Source organism: Nycticebus coucang, chromosome 6 (assembly GCF_027406575.1).
Source record: "Nycticebus coucang isolate mNycCou1 chromosome 6, mNycCou1.pri, whole genome shotgun sequence".
NCBI lineage: Eukaryota > Metazoa > Chordata > Mammalia > Primates > Lorisidae > Nycticebus > Nycticebus coucang.
The window spans coordinates 73301459-73324961 of NC_069785.1; positions in this window are offsets into that span (position 1 = coordinate 73301459).

Here is a 23503-nt window from a genome sequence, read left to right on the forward strand (position 1 = left end):
ACAAATTCATGCACAAAATCTTCCCACAGCATTTAGAATAAAATCTAGATTCTTTGCCATGCCTATATAGTCCTCTGTGATCTGGCTCCCAGTTTCCTTTCTGATCTCTCCTCCTTCTACCCCCAAGCCCCCTGACTATCCACCCACACAGAACTTCTTTCACTTGTGTAAATACTTGGACCTCTTTTCTCCCTCAGGACATTTGCACACACTACCCCTCTGGTAGGAGCAATGCAAACACCTGCCTGCTTTCTCCTCCTCTTTCAATCTCACCTAAGTGCTATCTCTTCAAAAAGGCCTTCCCTGATTTTATTCTCAACTTGACTGTTTTTTTGTTAGTATATATGAAGGCTACCGATTTGTGGGTATTGATTTTGCATCCCAAGACACTGCTATATTCCTTGATCACTTCTAAGTCTCTATTCTTTTTATAGTAGTTCCAAAGAAGATGAAATACCTGGGAATATATCTAACAAATGACACGAAAGATCTCTATAAAGAGAACTATGAAACCCTGAGAAAAGAAATAGCAGAAGACATTAACAAGTGGAAGAACATACCATGCTTGTGGCTGGGAAGAATCAACATTGTTAAAATGTCCATACTACTCAAAGCAATCTATAGATTTAATGCAATCCCCATCAAAGCACCAATGTCATACTTTGAAGAACTTGAAAAAATAGTACTTCATTTCATATGGAACCAGAAAAAAACTCAAATAGCCAATACAATTCTTAGAAATAAAAACAAATCTGGAGGCATCATGTTGCCAGATTTCAGGTTATACTACAAGTCTATAGTGATCAAAATAGTATGGTACTGTCACAAAAATAGAGACATAGCTCTATGGAATAGAATGGAGAATGTAGAGATGAACCCAGCCACATATTGTCATTTGATCTTTGATAAGCCAAACAAAAATATGCACAGGGGAAAAGAATCCTAATTTAATAAGTGGTGCTGGAAGAACTGATTAGCCACATGTAGAAGAGTGAAACTTGACCCATATGTCTCACCATTGGCAAAAATTGATGCTCACTGGATAAAAGATTTAAATTTAAGACATGAAATGGTAAAAATTCTAGAAGAAAGTGTTGAGAAAATGCTTGAAAGCATTGTCTCAGGAAGAGATTTTATGATGAAGACTCCCCTGGCAATTTCAGCAAGACCAAAAATAAATAACTGGGAATTGATCAAGCTAAAAAGCTTCTACGCAGCTAAGGGCACTACAACCAAAGCAAACAGACAGCCTTCAAAATGGGACAAAATTTTTGCATATTATGAATCTGACAAAAGCCTGATAACTAGAATCTACAGAGAACTCATTCATTAATCAACAAGAAAATAGCAAACAACCACATTTCTAAATGGGCACAAGACTGGAGCAGAAACTTCTCTGAAAATGACCAACGAATGGCCAACAAACACGTGAAAAATGCTCATCGTCTTAAATCATCAGAGAAATGCAAATCAAAACCACTCAGAGATACTAGCTAACTCCAGTAAGATTAGTCCACATCACAAAGTCTGAAATCTGCAGATACTGCTATAGATGTGGAGAGCACACTTCTGGTGGGACTGCAAACCAATACAACCTTTATGGAAAGAAGTATGGAGAATTCTCAAGGAACTAAAAGTTGACCTTCTATTTGACCCCACAATACCATTACTAGGTATTTACCCAGAAGAATAAAAACCATTTTTACCACAAAGACATTTACACCAGAATATTTACTGCAGCTCCATTCATAATTGCCAAGTCGTGGAAGCAACCCAAATGCCCATCAACCTGTGAATGGATTAACTAACTGTGGCATATGTATACCACGGAATACTATTGAGCTATAAGAAAAGATGGAGATTTCACATCTTTTATGTTTACCTGGATGGAGTTGAAACATATTCATCTTAGTAAAGTATCTCAAGAATGGAAAAAAATATCTAATATACTCAATACTGATGTGAAACCAATACATAAACAATGATATGCTCATACAAACAATAAAACACAAACATAGTCTAGCAAGGGGGAGGGGTGAGGAGAAGAAGGGGGGAGGGCGATTGGCAGGGGGAGGGAGGGCAATTGGGGGGATCTCACCTAATACGCACAATGGGAGGCTATTCAGCACATCCTCAAGGTGAAGGGCTCTTCTACAACTTGAACTTTACCTTCAAAGTGAGAACAATGTAACCTAAAAATCTGTACCCCTGAGCACCTATCCTAACCTAGATGTCCCTGGTATTTTTTATCTTGGCACCTATCCCACGTGGTAATTATATCATCACCTGTTGGTGTATTTGTTCAAATTTGTTTACTTTCACTAAATTCTCAGTACTATGAGAACAAGAACCGTGATTTTGTTTTGTTCATTTTTATGTCCCCAGAGCCTACCATGGTACCTGACACATGGAAAGCACTCCGTAAACATTTTTGAATGAATGAATTTGAAAGAAATACCAAGGAGAATATAGCTCCCAGGCCTATAATAAAGGAGACAACAGATCTCAGTTCTGTAATAAAATAGAAACTATAATACACGTAAGATACCAAGATGAGCAAAACAAATAGAACTAAGAGACCAACACCAAATTGGTGGGTGGATGTCAGGGATTCCTACAAACAGGAAATGTTCTGAGAATCCAGAAAATGGGAGATTAGATTGATCAGGGAAAGCTTTGAAAGATGAGGACAATAACAAGAAATGAAAAGGTAAAAAGCAATCAGTATATGGAAGAAAGTCTATTAATTAAAATCAGGTTCATCTGTGAGTAACAAAAATGCCAGCCTAACAAGGGCTTAAAGAAGACAGGAGTTTGTTTTATCCTCACATAGAAGACATTACACCACCAGGGACTAAGGCTCTTTCTATTTTGCTTTTCTGCCATCTAGGACAGTGCCTCATGGTCTAATATGATGGCTCATGCTCCAGCCACTACATTCAGAGTCCATTCAGCCAAAAAAAAAGATAAAATGAAAGGGACAAAGTATTTATGCCAAGTTATTTTGCCATTTCATTGGCCAGAACCTAGTTATCTAATCTAATCTAGTTTAGGGGTGGGGTGGTGCTGGGAAATGTAGTCATAACTCTGAGCCCAGATAATGTCAGTCTTCTATTAATAAGGAAGAAGGGCAGGGTGGATATTGGGGTCAGGCATTGTAGTGTCTACCCTAGGATAGGGAATGAATTCCATTTGTGGAGATGTGGCAAATTGCAAAAGAGGCCAAAATACACTGTAATTCCTGCCATCAAAAATAGAATCTATCTCCCCACCCCTTAATCTGGGCTGGCCTGTGACTTGCTTTGATCAAAAACATTAGTAAAATTAGCAGTGAGCCTAGGCCTCGAGGGGCCTTGAAGTTTCCATTCTCGTTACTCTTTTTAACACTGCTGCCATATGAATAAGGCTGACCTAGCCTCTTGGAGGATGAAAGTCTACAGGAAGAAAAACCAAGGCCCTCCAGATGACAACTAGATGACCACCAGGTACATGAGCAAGGCCATCCATGACTAGCCAGCCCCCAGCCAACCTACCAATGACGCAGATGAATAGAACTAGCCAGCAGTTTTGTGAGCCAGCAGGAGATTTCCCCTGCTGTTTAAGTCACTGAGCTCTGGGGCAATTTCTTACTCAGCACTAGATAAGGGGCACATGTGGGAGGACTGCAGGTGAGGGTGTACTAGAAGCGTTCGGGGCTGTGAGTGTAGAGGAGAATCCTCAGGCAGCTGATGTTAAGGCTTCTCCTGCTTAATCCACCAATGTTTGTTTAGTGTGCCAATTCTAAAATTAACAGCGTCTTCCCAGGAGCCAGAGTTCTTCCCAGAATGCTTCTGGTTTGAAGAGCACTGGAAGAGAGTGTCAGGGGCCCCAGGCTTCAAAACCTAACTTCAATAGTAATCATGCAGCGTGACACCAGTGGCATCCCCTCTCCTGTCCCCAAGGTTCCCATCTGCCAGCCATGGTGGACTTCAGCTCTAAGACCCCTTCAGAGGTTACAATAAGGCCAAGCCAGCTGTGAAGGAAGCAAAGAAGGCCACCGGGGGACCCAGAGAGATGGGACAGAAATGAAGCCTTGGAAAGGCCACAGTGATCCTTGAATAGTCAAAGAAACATTTGCTCAAGATAGCAGGAAGTCTCAGCCTCCCTATGTGGCTGTGGTCTCCTCTGGGGGTCTTCCAAGCTCTTTTTAAAGGTTATATTTGCAAGTGCCCTTTGTTCTTTCCTGGCAGAATCACAAAGGCCCCAAACAGGAAGTGACTTGATCTGCTGGAGGTCACTCAGCGAGGCGGGATTCCAGCTCCGACCTCTGGACTCTGGTCAGCCACCCTCCCTGCGGCACTGACTGTTCTGCCACCTGGTGAGCCAGAGAAGTGGTCCATGTGGAACCCCACCACCCCTGACCCCAGTGCTCCAGCCTGCCTGTGATGTACCAGGTCAGCTCCCCGCTCAGTTGGGCTTGGGCCCTGGATCTCTGCCATGGAGGGGCAGATAGCCAAGGGACACCCAGCTTCACTGACCCATGACTCACCACAGTCACCCAGCTCCCCTCCCAAAGGCAGGAGATGATCTCTCCTCCTCTCCTCAAAACCCACTCTGGGCCATGAGATGCCAGCCCAGGAGGTATAGCCCTGACTCCCCAGGCCCACGAGGGGAGAGGGCATATCTCCTGCTCCCCTGCCCAGCAGCCCGCTGAGCTCAGCCCATGGCGGCTGACATCTCCCACCTAACTCCCACTCAGCCTATCTGCTCTCTTGGCTTCTGCCCAAATCCCTGGTTCCTGCTGGGACTGGCTGCCTGGTTAAAACCCCTGGGTTAGCTGAACCCTGTGATCGGTGGTGCCCAGATGATTAGGCCTCATCCCAGCCTTGTTGCTTGCTAGCTGTGTGATCCTGGGTGCTTTAGCTAACCTCTCTGAGCCTCATAGGTAAAATGAATGTGTTACTACCTCCCTCAAAAGGTGGTTGGAAGGATTCAAAATTAATCTTTAAGTAAGACTATGTATCATCTCTGGTCATTCTGAAAATAAGGCAGTACCCATGCCCAGCCTTGCATGTGGATGCTCAGCACCACGTTCCCCCTTCCTTACTCCCTTTACGCCCTACCCCATCCCCACCCCCACAGTCCCTACAAACTACATTTCCCAGTTCCTTGGCCTGCTGGCTTCCCATTAGACTCAGCCAATAGGAGATATTGGTGGAAAATTGGAAGGCAGGAAAAAGAAAAAGAAGGCATTTGTCTGCTCCTGGCAGGGCCTCCAGCAGAGGCAGGTGCCCTGGGGGCTCCAGCAGCATCTGGCCATCCTCAGCATGCAGGAGAACAGGCTCCTGGTTGCCATGAGTGGCAGCATCTGGCAACTGGGCTGTGTGGTCAATGGGTAAGAACCCTCCTCTCCCTTTGCTCATCTGACCCTTCCAGCCCCCTTGTGACCAAATTCCCGCACCAGACCTGCTTGAAACATTCAGAGCAATTCCTATCTTCCTGCCCGGGCACTGACAGATGCTGTGAACAACGGAGCCCGCATCTGGGGGACTGCTCAATTAGCCTGTGCATCCTTCACTGGCCAGAGCTCAGGTCCTCAAGAGCCAAAAGCCACATAGGTGCCTCCCCACCCCTTCCTGGCCCTCAGAGCTGACCCAGAGTCAGCCTCCATTTACCCTATCCCTGCCCTCCTCTCCGCGAGGGGCACAGCCCTTCAAATTTCAGTCATGCACTTCACAACAATGTTTGGGCCAGGCTAGACTGCATTTATAACAGTGATGCCATGAGACTAGAACACTGCTCTGTCACTGCACTTTTCTATGTTGAGGCATGTTCAGACACACAGACACCTACCCATGTGTCACCGCTGCCTGTGGTACTCAGAGCAGCACATCCTGCACAGGTCTGGGTATGCAGCAGGCCCTACCACGGAGGTCTGTGTAAGAGTGCTCTGTGGTGTTCACATGGTAATGCAAGCTCCTCGCAACTCCTGTCTCGGGATTCATCCCAGCTGGTAAGCAATGCATGGCTGTGCTTCCCCCAGCCCCAGCCCCAGCTCCAACTGTCCTCGGCCTACTTGCTCCCCACCCCTGCCAGGCGCTCCCAACCACCCTAGTAAAACAGACTCCTAAAACATGTACAGCTTCCCACCACCACTCAGACGAAGCAGGGAAGGGAACAGCTCTGCTGTTTGGATGGACACCAGCATAAAGCAGAGGCCACCTGGGACCAGAGCAGCCCTATAGAGATCTTCCAGTCTGGCCTCTACTGTTTGGAATGGCAAGATGCATTATGCCCATTGCACAGATGGGAACAGTGAGTCTTGAGGAGTCTCCAAGTTGTGTTTTCTCACGATTTCCTTCTGAGAAAGGCTCCCATTTTCCCTTAGCACTCCCCAGTTCCTCTAGATAATTCTTTCAACTCCTCTGCCCTATTTCAAGTGCTCGTGAGGCTGGCACACCCCTCAACTACACAGAGCCTTCAAGCCCAGAAACTTTCCCGTCCTGAATCCCAGAACAACACAATGTTGTGGAATCCATCTCTGTTATGCTGTTCCCGGCCAGAGCAGTGAAAAGCTCATCTCTTCAGGTGTCAGCGGGTGGGTCAGTGTGTCCTCTCTTCCCTAGACACACACTTGTTTCTTTTTTTTTTTTTTTTTTTTTTTTTTTTTTATTTGGCCGGGGCTGGGTTTGAACCCGCCACCTCCGGCATATGGGACCGGCGCCCTACCCACTGAGCCACAGGCGCCGCCCAACACACACACTTGTTTCTTAACTGGGCCTCTACGTCCAGCTGTGCAGGCTGTGCCCTGCACCATCCCAGGGCTGCCATTCATGGGGCAGGGTGTGTGAGTGAAGGAGAAAGTGCACTTGCACAGTGCACTAGACAGCATTCTGCCTTCTCAGAGAGCTTCTCAGAGACAGCAGCATTGAATCCACAGGAATACACAGCTGCATAAACAGCTCAAGATGTCAGGAGACCAAGGCCTGCTCCAGGATCTCCCATGACACGTTGACCCTCTCTAATATTACGTTTTCTCTCCTGAAAATTCAGAGCATGGATTCGTGCAAAGCTGAATACCTTAAAATACTTGCACATGCACTTTCTCCTTCACTCACATAGTAAACAAGGCAGGCCCTATTCTCCCCACTAGAAGCGAGTGAACAGAGGCCCAGGGAGTTGCAAATGTGCCCAGTATCCCACAGCTCAAGAGGACCAGAGCCTGACCTTGGACCGTAGTCTCTTTTTCTGCATCCTGTCCTACCACGCCGACTTGGGGAGGAGCAGCTTGCTAAGCTCTAAAGTTACGTGAAGGTTTATGCCCACGTGCCATCCTGGTGATATCAGACAGCGCAGTGGGCAGTGTTATGGAGCCTCTGAGTCCATCTACTCTCTCCCCAGAGGTGGCTCCGTCTCCAGCTCCAGCTCAGTGCTGGCACCTCCAGGTGCCAGGTAGAATCCCAACATTTCTTCTGCCTTCTCTGGGCCTGGCAAGTGGAGCCCCAGAACAGATGCCTAGCACCTTGTTGTTGGCAAGAATGACGAATTTTCGAGCCCCCTTCCAGGAGCTGCGCTCGCTCCCCCTGCGTACACACTGTGTCAGCCCGTCCCGAGCTAGTGAAAATAAACAGTGTCATTATCCCTCCATAGACTGCCACGCAGTCTATTTATACCACTTAAGACATGGGATAAATGGCTTCTCAGTTTCATAATGAAAGGAATATTTCATTTCGCAGAGCTGAGGAACTGTTTATTGAGCATAAAAACAACATTTATACTGTGTTTTGGTAATAAACTGATCTGGAAGTTGGTTCATTTAGGCGGTGGCTTGGATCTGACTCAGTCATCTCCTCTGAAGTTGGTGTGGGTAGGGAGAACGGGGGTGCACAGAGCCTCAGATCCGGAGAGTCCTATCACCCTGGAACACTGCCCATTTACCGTACAAACTCACTGAATCCTCACAATGATCCTATAAGGTGGCTGTCATTATTATCCCCAACTCACAGGTGGGGAAACGGAGGCCCAGAGAGGCTAGGTCGTTTTCCCAGGTCTCAGAGCCAGTAAGCGATGGAACTGTGAATTAAATACAGAGCCTACTCTCTTAAACATTTTGGTGGAGATGTTTTCACAGCCTAAGAAAAGCCTTGAATGTGGAAGGAATACACCAAGAGGAGGTGAGTGAGAATTTTATGGTTTATGGAAATATGAGCCCAGTATTGGATCTTCGCCCCAGTGTTTTTCTGCCAACTTGATTGTGGTTTCCTGAGAAGGAGCTTGAGGGGGAATGGTGTTGGTACCTTGTTCCAGGAAGCTCCCTCTTTCAGGCTCTACTAGGTCCTGCTTTTTGCAGACAGCACTTCCTCGTCACAAGCTCTCCCTCTACAGCCCCAGACTGTCATAGCCAGGCCCGTAGAATGATGGGGCTGTCCTTGCTGCTGGGTGTGACCTGCCTCTCTCCTGCTGATGTGGGTCTCTGCTGGAGTCCCCACTCTGCCAGCATCTTTCCCATCAATGCTCTCGTTCACCCCGGAGGTACCAGGTGGGGAGTTTGTGATAATACTTGCAGCCACCGGGTGTTGCCAGGGGCCAGGCGCCATGCCAGATGGTTTTCACAGGCTAGTGCTCATCTTTACAGTAGCCATGAAGTTAGGTATAACTTTCTTTGGTTTAAAAATAACAGACCTAGGAAAGTAAGCTAACTTGCCTGAGGCCATACAGCTGTAACTGGCAAAGCAGAAATGCAAACCCAGGTCTGTCCTCTCCCAAGCCCCTGGGCTTTCTCTGCTATATCTCCTCTCAGACTCTGGGAGAGGCCAAATTAGACTGACAGTGCTGGGTCCCTGCTTCTTGCCCTCTACTCCCCAAAAGCACCTAACTTTGCTCCAAATGCCTCAGTCCATCTGTGAAGTAGACTGAATAACAGTCCCCAAAGATACCCACATCCTAATCCCTACACCTGTGAAAGTCACCTGTAGGGCAAAAGTGACTTTGCAGGCATGATTAAATTAAGGATTTCAAGATGATGGGTTATCTGGGTGGGCCCTAAATGTAATTGTGAGTGTCCTTCTAGGAGAGATGTGACTACCAAAGAGGGGAGGGTAACATGATAGAAGCAGAGATCAGAGAGGATCAGCCCTGAAACAAGGAATGCAGGCCCCTGGAGCCCTCAGCAGGAAGCAGCCCTGTGGACACCGGATTCTAGCCCTGTGGGATTCACGTGGACCTTCTGACCTCCAGAATTTAAGAGGACAAATTTATGTTGCTTTAAGCTATCAAAGTGGCGATAATTTGTTACAGCAACAATAGGAAACTAATACAGCCCAATGGTCCAACGTGGTCCTAATTTCAAAACGATGTTCCCTGACAGTTTCCTCAATACTCCAGACTTTGTTACTGTCCCAACACTGGGTCAGGAAACTCCATCTCTTGTTATTTAGTGTTACCACAGAGGAGAATCCTGAAATCCAGAGAGGGGAAGTAACTTGTTTTAAATCGTAAGCTAACAGTAATGAAGGTAAGACTCGGGCCCAGGGCCTCTGGCTTCCTGATGAATCTCTTATTTACTCTTTTAGGCATTTGGTGACTCTAATGAGTGGCAAAGAAAGTGTAACTGTGGGATCTCAGAGCTATTGCTTTGTGTGAACGAGTATGTATCCTTACGTTTCTGTTTTATTTTATTTTGTCTATTAGTTTGTTTTGTCCCACACCAGATCATAGGCCTGTGGTAGAATAAGGAAAGGACATTATCCTAAGCTTGAAACATCACCCCACTTGCCAGTTCAGGGCTTAGTTGGCAAGAAAGAGCTAACACTAATGTTCACCTAAACTGTGTCATGCCCTTCCTGGCTACAGGCCCTTGCATCTCGGCAGGGCCATGTGACAACCTGTGGCCAAAGGAACACGGTGGAAGATTTGCCACTTGCAGGCCTGACCTTAATAAGCTCCACCCTTTATATCTGCCCTGGTCATTGGCTGGCCAGATGCAGAAGACCCCAAGAAGCACTTGGAAATACTGGGGCTCTGGGAGACCATTAGGCTCTAAGGATTGGCAGAGTCTAAGATGCATTAAAAGGAGCTAAATTCCTGAGTCACTGCCTGGAGGAGAGGTGCCCAGCAGAGCCATCCAATAGCAATGCTCACACTGGACCCCGCGTTGATGACACTCTTATTGGGTTAAGTCACTGGGAATTTAGGTCTTGTTACTGCAGCATAACACAGCCTAACCTGACTGATACAGAGGTAACTACCAGAAGGGCTCTTAGAATGGAACCGTTTCTTGGGGTGAATATCAGACAGGGTATATATACCTTTCTTCTGGGTATATATCCCCAGATGAAGGACTGAGACTTAATAGACAAGAGTGGTTACAATAACCAGCAAAAAACGGCTTGGTAACACTTTACCAAACTTGCTTCCTGCTCTTTGGCCTTAAGACATCATTCCATCTGAGAGAGGTTTCTCCATCCTGGCTGGAGTTCTGCCTGGTGGGATTTTCCTGTCTACTACTTTTGAGGGTCTCCTCATGAAGATAAATTATTCTCAAAGAGAGATTCAGGCCCTAGGAGAATGGGGGTGGTCCTAGAGGAAGAGAGGGGAAGGGAGCAGAGAGGTAGGCAGGGTCCACCCAGGCAAGGGGGGAAGGAGGATCAGGTCTGGGGGACCTCCCCCTCCTCTCTTTTACATACCATCACCCACTCACCCCCAATTCTCATTTTTAAGGACATGCCATCAGAGACTTTGGAAAATAGATCTGAGCTTAGCAGGCTCTGGGGGACAAATGACCGATAGACATAAGAAAAAAACATCTTCCAAGGAATACTGAAAAATGGGAATTAAAACAACAAAGTATTGGGGGAATTAAAACAACTAAATTTTATCAATTAGAAGACACATTTCCTTTCACAATCTGACATTTTGGAAATTCGAAGGTATCTTCCAACCAATAGAACGTCACAGAATAATTAGCAGTGCTTTTTTATTTCTCATGAACATAAAATAATGGTGTCTCTTAGATTCAGCAAAATATGGTAGTGATGTGGTCAGAATCGCTTTATGAAAAAGCACTCCTTTGTTCCACTAGAGGTTTTAATGGGGTGTTTATATTATATAAATGGGTTTCATTATATAAATGGGTATATGTTCTATTAAGATGTGGAGCCAAGTCCCCAAGTTACCACTTGGTGAAGAGGTACCCAGCATAGCAAATTTCAGATTTACGAGAAATAGCTAAATCATATTATTTAACCAACACAAATACCAAGATAGCAGTATTTCAGAATACAATGATCAATGATATATGTCAGAGTGGAGTGGTAAACATTAGAACAGTAATGTTTGTATCAGAACTATCTTTGGGTAAATGGGGAAGATGGCTAGGGCACAGCTTATACTACGTACCTAGTAGACACTCAGTAAATTGTTGTTGAATTAATTATTTAGAGTCTAGGACTAATGTGTCATCTTTCTTTAATTCTTTCTCTTAAATTGTGTTTCTCTGCCTACTCCCTGATGTATTTTCCTAGTTTTCTATCATGGAATGCATGGGAGAAACTCAAGTTTTTAGACATTTAAAGAAACTCTTCACCCTTCTTTCAAGTTCACCTCCTTCCTGTGCCCCAGCCCTCCTCTGAAAAATAAGAGTAGTGTTCACAACCTTCGCAAAAATACGAACATCTCTGTAACGATGCCCAACACACCCAATGCATCATCTGCCATTTTATGAACACTTTTCTTACAGCTCTTTACTCACTCTGCCTTGAATTTTAGTTTTCTGCTTATAAATCTCTTAAGGCATGAGTAAACTCTCGGTAGAACCCTTCCCTTTCACCTAAGGTTGTAACTAGCATTTAGCAAGTGTAAATGCCCCTTGACTTACTATGAGGTTACATCTCCATAAATTCATCATAAATCTAAAATACCGTTAAGTCAAAATATAATGAATATGCCTAACCTACCAAGCATCAAGGTTTAGTCTCCCCTATCTTAAATATTCTCAGAGCACTTAAACTACCCCACAGTTGGGCAAAATCATCTAACACAAAGCCTGTTGTATATAAAGTATTGAATATCTCACGTAATTTATCAAACATTGCACTGAAAATTAAAAACCCCGAATGGTCACATGGGTCCTCAAAACACCATTTCTATTGAGTGCATACGGCTTTTGTACCCTCCTAAAACCAAAAAATTCTTAATTGGAACTATGGTAAATTGGGGGCTGTCTGTACTGACACGTTGGGGTCCATGAAGGCATGATGGATGAATGGATAGATAGAGAGCTAGATGAAGTTATGTACACATTTTTTTCTCTTAAGTCATTGAAAAACTGACCAAAACAGAGGTCCCCTATGACGACAGAGAGTTAGAGGTCACTGAGGCAAGGATAGATTTCAAAAGGCACAACCAATTCATTCAATACTGAAAATGAGTAAAATGATAAAGTTCTCGCAAGACCAGAAATCCAGATGGGTGTCTGCCCCTGGCCAAATACACATGATATATTCTTATTAATAAAACCAGACTAGTGTCCTCAAATTATCCAAGGAATACATTTGCCCACCCACGGCGGTGGAGGAAGCGATTACTTATTAATAAAGCAATAGCTAAATCTAATTATATCCCCATCAGAGGCAGCTGGTAATAAAACCGAGCTGGTCTTCCAGAGCTTGGTGACCTCACCGACCTCAAATCAAAGTTTAAACCATCCGTCAGCTTCCAATACATTCCCAGCACACCTACCAATTACGAGCACCCTGGTGCCGCTGTCTGCCAGGGGTCAGAGGTCACCGCCTGCACTAGATAGCTGGGAGCTGGAATGGAGCTTTAGAAATCTCATTATCCTGTTAACCATACATTTATCTGACAAGATAAAAGAGACTAGGTGACCAAGCTATCATTAAAGATTAATAGAAAGTATAAAAAATTCAGCTGCAACCAGCATTGCTGTTTAGAGCTTGTGATCGGCATGACAGGGTTATTAATCAAGGAACCAAAAAGATTTAGGGCTTGGCTCTTGATATTTTCTATTTTTGTTTTTAGTTTTGTTTCTTCCCTCCCTGTGCCTGCAGTCATTACCTCGTCTCCTATCACCCCAAACTGGAGGTCAGAGGAGACTCCTGTTAATTGGCTCTTCTGGTTTCGAATCATAACCCATTGGGCCAATTATAAAATTGCCGAGACTCAGAGGTGACGCAGATGCGGCGGGGGATGCCAGAGGGCTGGGACGAGAATGCTAGCTGCTTACTGGGCGGCCACTCTTCCTCATGTGCCAAGCCTGCTAATCAGCAGGGGAAATCAATATGTTTTAAATTTAACTCAGTCCTATAAGGCACACCCAAGCCCCAAGATGATTTCTCCTCATTCGTGATTCCATTTCAGTTTTACATGAAAGATTCTCAGCCTACACCTACCCAGAAATCAGAGGGCAGGCTTTGTTTTTAAGGCTTAGGGATTCTTTTTATTCTTTCTGGTTCTCTCTCTTATCGTCCTCCCAAGCCCTGCCTATCAGCTTCTTCCCCCGGCATCTTCCTTTGCCTGTTTGATCATAAATCAATGTCTTTTTCCTATGCTGCCCTGGCAGATGTGAGCTCAGATGACAACTCAGCAGCTTCTTTTCCACCCCCGGCGCCAAAGCAAAGCAAAGCCAGGAAGATGAGGCAGTGAAGGGAGGAAGGGATTGTCCAGAGCAAAGGTGCAGCTTTAATCAGGGTGTGGAAGGGACCTCCAGCCCTGGACAAGCAGCTGAAGGCTGTTCAGGGACATTGACTGCAGGTGCCCGACATTGTTTCCTGCCCTGGGATCAGTGTGGCCCCAGGAGTGAGCACAAGAATGTCCCTCAGGGCAGCACCTGTGGCTCAAAGGAGTAGGGTGCCGGCCCTATATGCCGGAGGTGGCAGGTTCAAACTCAGCCCTGGCCAAAAACTGTAAAAAAAAAAAAAAAAAAAAAAGAATGTCCCTCAGCTGCCCAGTGTGAGCCACCACCAGCTAGGTGACCTAGGAAAGTCAGCTGGCCTCTCTGAGCCTGCTTCCTGGTGGGCTGGAAAATGGGGACAGCCCTTCCTTCTCAGGGTTGTTTGAAGATCAAATGGAATCCTTGAGTACAATCTCTTCTATTGTAATCACTTCCTGGCTTGATCATACTTCCTCCTTGCTCCATTAAAGCTTAATCTGATAAATCAATTAAAGATAAAATACCATTGGCTGACCTCTGGTTAGTTGCCAGAGTTCAAGGACAACATTTTGTGCAGCCGTCTACCTCCTACCCACCCAATTCCACTCCCCCTTCAACACAACACACACACACACACACACACACACAGAGTTCTTAGTGAAATGTCTAAGAGGCCTCTTCTTCCAGACAGGACATGCATGCCTCCATGAACTGAGCCTGGCACATGCCCCAGTAAGTGCTACATAAGTGTTTGATGAATAAAAGGAATGAAAACCTGGCCAGAAAACACAAACCTTCTGCTAAGAGGAAAGACAAAGGTCAAAGATGGGAAAATGGGGCTGAGGATCTAGCCCAAGGAACCAACATAGGTGAAACAGAAAGAAAAATCAGGAAGAGAAGAAACAGGTTGGGAAGCGGAGTGCAAGGTAGATCAGGAGAGTGGTTCAGGTTGTGCACTGAGCAAAATCTTCCAGAACTTTTATAAGATGTGATAATAGTTCTGGGGCTTAGGGCTGGACAGAATGGTTTCTAGGATCAGGCTGCTCTGGAGAGTGTGCAAAGTGCACCATCAGCTGCATGCTGTGGAGGACTGGCAGAAAGATTGTTTCATTCCAGCCATGTGTGCAGTGGCTCACATCTGTAATCCCAGCACTTCAGGAGGCCAAGCTAGGTGGATCACCTGAGCTCAGTGAGCGAAAAATAGCCAGGCATTGTGGCAGGTGTCCCAGTTACTGGCAGTAGTCCCAGTTACTCGGGAGGCTAAGGCAGGAGAATCACTTGAGCCCAGGAGTTTGAGGTTGCTGTGAGCTACCACAACACCATGGTATTCTAACCTGGGCAACAGAGTGAGACCCCATCTCTAAAAATAGCTGGGCTTTGTGGCAGATGCCTGTAGTCCTAGCTACTCAGGAGGCTAAGGCAAGAGTTTGAGGTTGCTGTCAGCTGTGACAGGACAGCACTCTACCCAGGGGGAAAAAGTGAGACTCTGTTTCAAAAAAAAAAAAAAAAAGATTGTTTCATTCCCACAAAAGCCAAGCAGGCAAAGTGAGACATGAAAGGGAAAAATGGGGGAGAGGAGGTCGAGCAAGAGAGTGGCAAGAAGAGAGGTGACATTTTAGGGACCAGACTTCTAGTGTTGATATGCAGAAGAGTCAGAGGAGGAAGGCCTGGAATTGGGGAAAACGGTGAGGATGCTTCGGCAATGGTCCAGGGAAGACAAAAAGAAGGCCAAGGCCGGGATGATGAGAGTGGGAATGGTTGTGAAAGATCTAGATATGAAAGGAAATCTAGGGGTAGAGTCCCTGCCTGGCCTCACTTACTTTGCACCTGTGTCCCAGCCCATGCCCCAGGGCCAGGCCCAATTACACCAGGTAAATAAAAAGGAAGGACATGGTTTCTTCTTTCTCTTCTTTCTTCTGGTTTCCTCTGACTGCCAAAATCTATCTGTCCCATCTGCAAAAATGTAGCATTTTATATTCAAAGCAGTGTGTGTCTAATTACTTACTAGATGTGTATCTAAGACATAATTACATTTAAAGTATTTTTTTCCCCAGGAATAATTTTCCTTTAAGCAACAGTGCTCATTGTTTAAAGATCCTGCATTTGGGAAACAAGTCAAGAAAAGGGAAAAAAAAAGAAAAAAAAGCCCACAGTAGCCATGTAAACAGGCCTGGCAGACAGACAGAGAGCAGCTACCTCCAAAATCTCCTGGAAGATTCTGGGGCCAAGAAAGTTGTGTATCTGTGTGTTTGGGTACACGTGTGTCTGTGTGCATTTTGTGTGCGGTGTGCATTTGTGTGTGTGCCTGTATGTATGGGGACGGGTACATGTGCATGCTTGTGTTCTAGGGGTGTGTGTATATGTGTGAGAAGAGAGTGTCCATGTCTTCTTGTGTTTTGTGTGTCCTGGAGGGGAGGAGCAGGAAAGAAAAAACTGGTATCTGTTGAGACCCCCACCATGTTGCAAGTGCTTTGGGCATTATCTTATTTAATCTTCAAATATTCTTGTCTTCATTTAACAGCTGAAAACAAATGCTAAAGAAACTGAAACTCAGAGAAATAAAAGAACTTGGTCAACATTATTCCGCCCAGAAGTGTCAGAACTGGAACTCCCTATTTCAAAGTCTGTTCTAAAAAGACTCAAGAAATGAAAGTACCATTTTTTTTTTATCCTGGGCGTGGTGGCTCATTCCTGTAATCTTAGCACTCTGAGAGGCTGAGATGGGAGAATCCCTTGAGTTTAGGAGTTCAAGACCAGCCTGAGCAAGAGTGGTCAGGCTGGTCTCTACTAAAACTCTACCCATCTCTACTAAAAATAGAAAGATTAGCTGGGCATTCTGGCAGGCACCTGTAGTCCCATCTACTCAGGAGGCTGAGGTGGGAGGATTGCTTGAATCCAGGAGTTTGAGGTTGCTGTGAGCTAGAATGACACCATGGTAATCTAGTGGGCAACAGAGAGAGACTCTGTCTCAAAAGGGTAAAAAAAAAAAATATATATATATCATTTTTTTTCCACCCAGTAGCATACTTAACATTTTATCACATCCACTTGTATAATATTTAGATACATGTGTATCATTTTCTGAGTCTCTGCTGTCCTAAGCGTTGTGGTAGAAACTTTACATATGTACTCTAATGCAATACTTATTATTCCCATTTCATATATGTAAAAAATGAAGAAACAAAGGTTTAAGTAACTCCCTCTTACAGAACTATAATTTAAATGTGGCTTTGTCTCCAAAGCCAAAGCCCCTGCTGCTACAGCACACTGAGTTGCTTCATGTGACTCAGTTTTGAGTCTTGAGAACTCAAAGTGTAGGTAGATAGGAAAACCACACATGTACAAACTAGAATTGTTATATAACACACTGTATGTAAAGACCAGCAGCTACCTCATATCACCTAAATCTAAATTTTCTCTGTCTTCCTCCTCTGCCACCTTCAGTCTTCCAGCTGCCTTGGGCTAGCTTCCCTCATGATTGCAAGATGGCTGCCACAGCTCCCAACATCACACATAGTCCTGACAATAACAAATTGAAGAAGATAGGGTAATTCTTATGCCTCTATTTTTGGTTTTCTCTTTTTAATTTCTACTGCATCCATCTACCCTTTTGTCTGTGCATATTTATAGACACCTGTTGAGAAGGTGTCATTATGCATAGCTTGATTTGTTTTGGTAATGAACATACATAATTTTTTAGAAAAAAGATTTTTTTAAAAAAATGATAAAGATCCAAAAGAAACGAAACAAATCTCACAATGTTATTCACCTGCTTAAGATATGTCAACAGTTCCCCCATCCCAGACAAGATAAAGGACAGACTCCTTGGCGGAGTTTATAGAGCATTCTGTAATCTGGCCTCCACGTCCTTGCTGCAGGACACTGTGCCTCAAATGCATACAATGTGCACGTGCTTCTTGACTTGGCTCAGGCTGTAGGACCTCCCTGCACTGCTCCTCCAGTGAAAAAAAAAAACATGCCTTCCTCAAGAACCAAATCAAAAATAATTTGTTCCTTGAAGCCTCTCCAGGAAGCTCAGTAAGAAGGCATTGCTCCCCTGTCAGGAGCCAAAGAATTGAATTTTTTCTTTTATTTTAGTACATTTTACAAACTGGCTGCATGGTTAGTTATGGTTGGTGGTATGTTGGAGCTGACTTCCATTCATTCTTGAGACCCGATTCTGTGCATCACTCCCCAAGGGGTCACATTGGTACCTTGAAATCGCCATGTTGGGAATATATATTCATGTTGGGAATTGGCAAATGCTGTATTGGGACAATTTTTCTCCCTAAGGAAATCTGGTGGTTAAACATTCGCCAGCATACTCCTAGTTTGGGTAGCCGTTCATCTCTCCTAGCTCAAAATCAGCCCATCAAGACCAATCTTTTTAGCTTGCAACACGGTCCCCAAAGCACCTAGCACAGTGCTGTGCCCAAGGCAAGAACTCAATTATAGTCTACCACCTTCTACAAATGCAGGGTAAGCAGAAGGGCAATCCAGGAATTAGTTTGTCATACCTTCCTGGAGAGGTGGCCCCACCTGTCGGGGAGGGACCAAGCGGGGCTTAACAGGAATGAGGGAGATGTAAAATAGCCCCAGGCCTCCCCAAATCCCTAAATCTTACACAATGGAGAGGCTTAAGTGAGTCAGTAAATGAGGCAAGGAGTTCACATCTTGGAAAATGTAAAGTGGTTGCTAAACCGGTGGATCATTAGCTTCCTGGTGGTGTCAGAGAGGCCCATCCAGTTCCCTAAAGCACTGTCTGTGCTTTTCAAGGGAGATTACAAGTGACAAAGAGGGACAAGAGGCAGGCCCAGGCAAGGCTCCTGCCAATTTCCTGAATCCACAAACTTGCAGCTGTGACCTGGAGCAGGCCTAGGGCCTCAGAGAACTGAAACAGCTCAGCTATGAGACCAGGCCAGTCACACTGCAAGGGTGTATGGCCATGATGTGGCCCCCAAGCCCATGTAACAGGAGGGAACCATATGCCTCAGAGGTAGACACCCGAGGCCGGGACTGGGTCTCTGTCATTTCTAGTCCCAGAAAACATGGAAATAAATCTGAGTTCTGATCTAGCTCCTACACTGTACAACCTCGGACAAGGCCTTTCTCGCGGGGCCTCACTTTTTCCTTATGGACAATGAGGTGCTCACTGAGATTTATGGGCTCCGGGGTACCGCTCCCACCCCTTCAGCCTTGTCATTTTACGTTTTTAGGTATTTTTGAGCCATGCAACCAGGCTAAGAATGCAGGGGTAGACAGAGAGCTTGTAGGGTTTTACGTGCACAGTCCGTGGGCCCAGGACTTGGGAGCCCCAGCCTCCTTGGCTCAGCCCCTGTGCAAACCAGTCTCTCGCCCTGTCAGAGGGAGGGAGTGCTCCCTGGAGCTCACCCAGCTGGCTGAGAGCATTCTGCGTGCCTGCCTGTGGGAGCCGCCGAGTGACAGTCATGCGTTGAGAGGGAAGCGGAGCACATGTCCCGAGCCACCAGCCGTCAGCGGCTTCCTTGAGTAGAGGATGTCAGAGGCACATCAACACTTTGGCGGCTGCTATTCCAGGCGGGCAAGGCAGGCAGAGGGCCTGTGGGCTCCCAGGCTTGGCAGAGCCAGCCCGTGGGGGAAGGGAGTCACAAATAGGAGGGCTCAGCTGCCCTGCACCACACCCTGCAGCTTTTAGAGGTCTGTCTGGGGAGAAAGGGGGGCAGGACAACACTTTTTTCCCTGTGTTTTCTGCCTATTAGACACTTTATAATTTGTCTCCTTTCTTCCTCATAGTAACTCTACAAAGTAGATGTCATACTATTCTACTGTCCTCATTTGTCGGTCTTGCCCAAGGTCACCCTGACCTCCAGGGCAGAGAACTTAAGTGATGACAGCTAGAATGTCCCGAGCACCCCACTTTCAGCAAACCTAGTGTTGTGGACTTCATGTCTGCGTCTTCGCAAAATTCATATGTGAACCCCCCACCCACCCACCATAATGGAATTAGGAGGCGAAGACTTTGGGAGATAATTAAAGTTAGATGGGGTCCTGAGAATGGAGCCCCCGTGATGGGATTAGTGTCCTTCTAAGACACTCTCTGACTGCATACACCATGGAACACCACAGGACAGAACCCGGCAGAGGGCCCTCGCCAGGACCCAACCGCGTTGGCACCCTGATCCCTGACTTTCAGCCTCCAGAGCTGTGAGATAAATGTTGGTTGCTCAAGCGCCCCCACTCCCTGGTATTCCCCAATAGCAGTCTGAACTGGCTGGGACACCTAAGAAGCGGCATCACCCATGCATCTGCTCACCACCCCGGTTTTTACAAGCAAAAGATGGGGTCCACTCCCTCCTGATTAGGGGTGTGCTAGGCCCTGATCCACCCCAGGCTGACCAATGTCTATGGTACCTTTTGGAGCTATCCACTTGGGGCAGCCGAGTTTCCTTTGGGAAGCCTTGAGGAAGCCTAGGTGGAGTTCCCATTCATGTGGGTGGGGGAAGCCAGGATGATGTGACCACCCCAGTGGAGAGACAGACAGCCTGGGACCTAACTGTGGACCGGCCTTTCCTAAGGTCACAGCCCCGCTGGTGACCCTGCCCCAGGGATGGACAAGGGATGGACTGGAAGGCTCCATCCTGTACCTTCCCCGAGTCCCTCCCACCCAACCCCTCCACAGGTCCCCATTCTCACCCACTTTCTTTCTCCTATAAGAAAAAGCCCCCTGCTGTCTTCCTTTTTCCCCAGCAAGTTTTAAAGGCCCATCAGACAAGGTTATCAAAGTCAAAACAGATTTGCCCTCTTTGGAAACCAGCACCTGGCTGTGCCATCCACACACCCAGAACCTGGCCCTTCCCTCAGGGCTTTTTCAGAAGGGAGGAGACCGGACCACAGATGCACCCACACAATTGCAATCTTCCCATCCCTCATACAAGAAATAGGAGCTCACAAAACCTGGCAGCTTACCCAAATGCACCCAGGGGGGTGGCAGGAACCAGAATCTTTGGCCAGGTCTTTCTACACCAAAGCCTGTATTTCCACCAGACCCTGCACCCCACTACCTCTGCCGTGACCATACCCCAGTGCGTGGGGCACCTCTGTGAGTCCTCTGTTCTGCCATCAGGCATCTCCACAGTTAGCATCAGGCCTGCCCTGGGCATGGGGCCTGTTCCCCTCTCAGCCCCAGGCAGCTGTAGATCCCATCTCCTTCAGTCCTCATCTTCTGCCCGTCACCTGTCAGGGGCTCCTGGCTGCCTCTCTTCCACTTCCATCTTCAGAACATTTACTGAAAGCCCAGGACAAGCCAGGGCCCCGCTGGGCACTGGAGACAGAAGAGAGCAGACAGGGCTCACAGCTGACAGTCTCCTTTAGAGGAAACAAGTAAATTAACAAATAAATAAGGTAATCTCTCCTGCCGACCAACCAGTGCTAAGAAGGCTATGAAAGCAGATGAGCACCCATCCCTCAGCTGTCCTTCCCTGTGTGGCCTTACTGATCCCCTCACTGGGCTCAGGGACCACAACATGGCGGGAGCAGGAGCAGGGCCCAGGATGACAAGACGGGAAAAGAATGTCAGGAAAGGCTCTAAGAGTGGCATTACTAAACTTTCATACTCTCCACGGAAGGTAGCAAGTAGCCCCAGTTCCGGATGGCAAAACTGAGGCTCAGAGACCACAGTTGGGGAACACAGCATTATACCAACTCAAAAAGTGGGTGGCATTTGTGGGATAAGGGGGAGAGCTGGGTTGATTCTAGAGGGGGTCCCCAAGAGATGGGGAGCCAGCCTAGAGTTGCACTAGAACCCAGCATCCAGTCCCATGCTGTTTCCAAACCACACGGCCTTCCACACCAAATATGAGGCTGTGGCTTATTGCCCCTGTTCCCCCACCCCACATCCCCCCAAACCTGAGACAGCCTCTCCTCCTGCACCCCTCTCCCCTGCTCTAAATGGCTATCATTTGCAGCCACGGCTGAGAGCATGAACTGACACAATCCCAGCTGATGGAGTCTTCAGAGTGGTTGTGTCTTCATGGGCAGACCAGTGGCTGAACCGACGCAGAGGCCAGCTTTGTAGCCAGAAGGGGCCACAGAATTCCCCTAGTCCAGATGTCTCCTTGGCCTCCCCCATCATTCACTGCTCCCTGTAGTCGCATCTAGGCTGTGTGCTATGAGCCACTTGCTATGTGAGACGCTGGGCAGAATACGGAGAGTGGGGTGGGTAAGATGCCTGGCGCAACAGCAAGGACATGGGAGCCCATTACACTAGCAGTCCCCAACCTTTTTGGCACTAAGGACTAAGGATTCATGAAGACAATTTTCCACAGGTTGGAGCAGAGGGGATTAGATTCTCCTAAGGAGCACAGCCTAGATCCCTCACATGCACAGTTTACAGGCGGGCTCATGCTCCTGTGAGAATCTAACGTCACCTCTGCTGTGACAGGAGGCAGAGTCCAGGCAGTGATGCGAGCGATGGGGTGCGGCTGTCAGCACAGATGAAGCTTCACTCGCTCCCGCTATGTGCCCTGTCTCTAACAGGTTGGTGCCAGTCTGAGGCTCAGGGTTTGGGGACCACAGCATTACACCAACTCAAAAAGTGGTGGCATTGGTGGGATGAGGGGGAGAGTTGGATTGATTCTAGAGGGTCCCCAAGGAAGGACCAGTGATCTGTCACCACACCAGCAAAGAGCAGGGTGGGGAAAGGAGACCCAATAGAAGGAACAGGCCTTAGGAAGGTGCACTGTTAGTTCTAAAAACTAAAGAAAGGATGGGAGAACAGGGAGCCAGGGTCACCAGCAGGAGCCACGCCCTGCGGCAGGCTATAGGACAGGGAAAATCATTTGGCCTTGATCCTGGGGTAATGAGGAGCCCTTATCTATGTAGTGTGGTGGGGGCATTTGAGTTTTTAGAAGCTGCTGCAGCAGCCATGCAGGAGAATGTCTGAGTGGGGGCAGAGGCAGCCACAGGGACACCCATCAGAGGCTGTGAGTGCTCCCCAGGAGAGACGATGGTGCCTTAGAACAGGGCAGTCAGAGGGAGACAGGTGGGTGGATTCCAGAAAGTGCAATTGTGAAGCGGACATGGGGGAGAGAGACACCGCGGGTGGTCAGGTCCCACCCCGTCAACAAACTCAGATGGAAAACCCAGAGAGTGGCTCCCTGCCAGGCTCCCTCCTGCATCCCCTCCAGGCCTGGTCCTCAGCATCCTTCTCAACATGCAGCTCGTGCTGAGCAGAGCATGGTACCTGTTGCCCCACTTTCTCTCTGTTCCCCTACATAGACTGAGAGACCCCGATGGACAGAGACAGCCCCAGTCATCCTGGTGGGCCCCACCCCCTCCCAGTGTGCATCTGGGCCCAGGGGTCCTACTGTGATGTGGTCGGGGAAACACGTCCAAATTCTAATCTGTCCCTAGGAAGTTATACCAGCTGAGAACTCTGTTTTAAATATTGTTTCTGAGGATACAATAATACCAGGGATATAACACTCTTTGAATAGTACCAAGCCCTAGGAACGGGAACTGATTCCACCGCATGGCTTGGGGAGGATTCGCATAGGAAGCTGAGGAGGAAGGGCCTGATGGGTCCAAATGCCGGGGGGCAAGGGTGCAGCCCCTCAGGGAGGTAACACAGACTAGGAGGTGCTTTTGCCTATATCTTTCTGCTCCATCCTCACAAAGACCCACTAGGGTAAACATCCATTTCTCATTTTTCAGATAAGGAAACCAAAGTGTACCTGAGTGAGAGGGCACAGGTTGTCCAAGGTCATCGGCTCCTGAGCAGCCGAGCCAGTTCTTCTCACCCACAGGTAGCCAAGCCTTTAATAGCTAAGAAATCGCTTACTGAGTTAAAAGTTAAAAGTGACTTTTTGATGATGACAG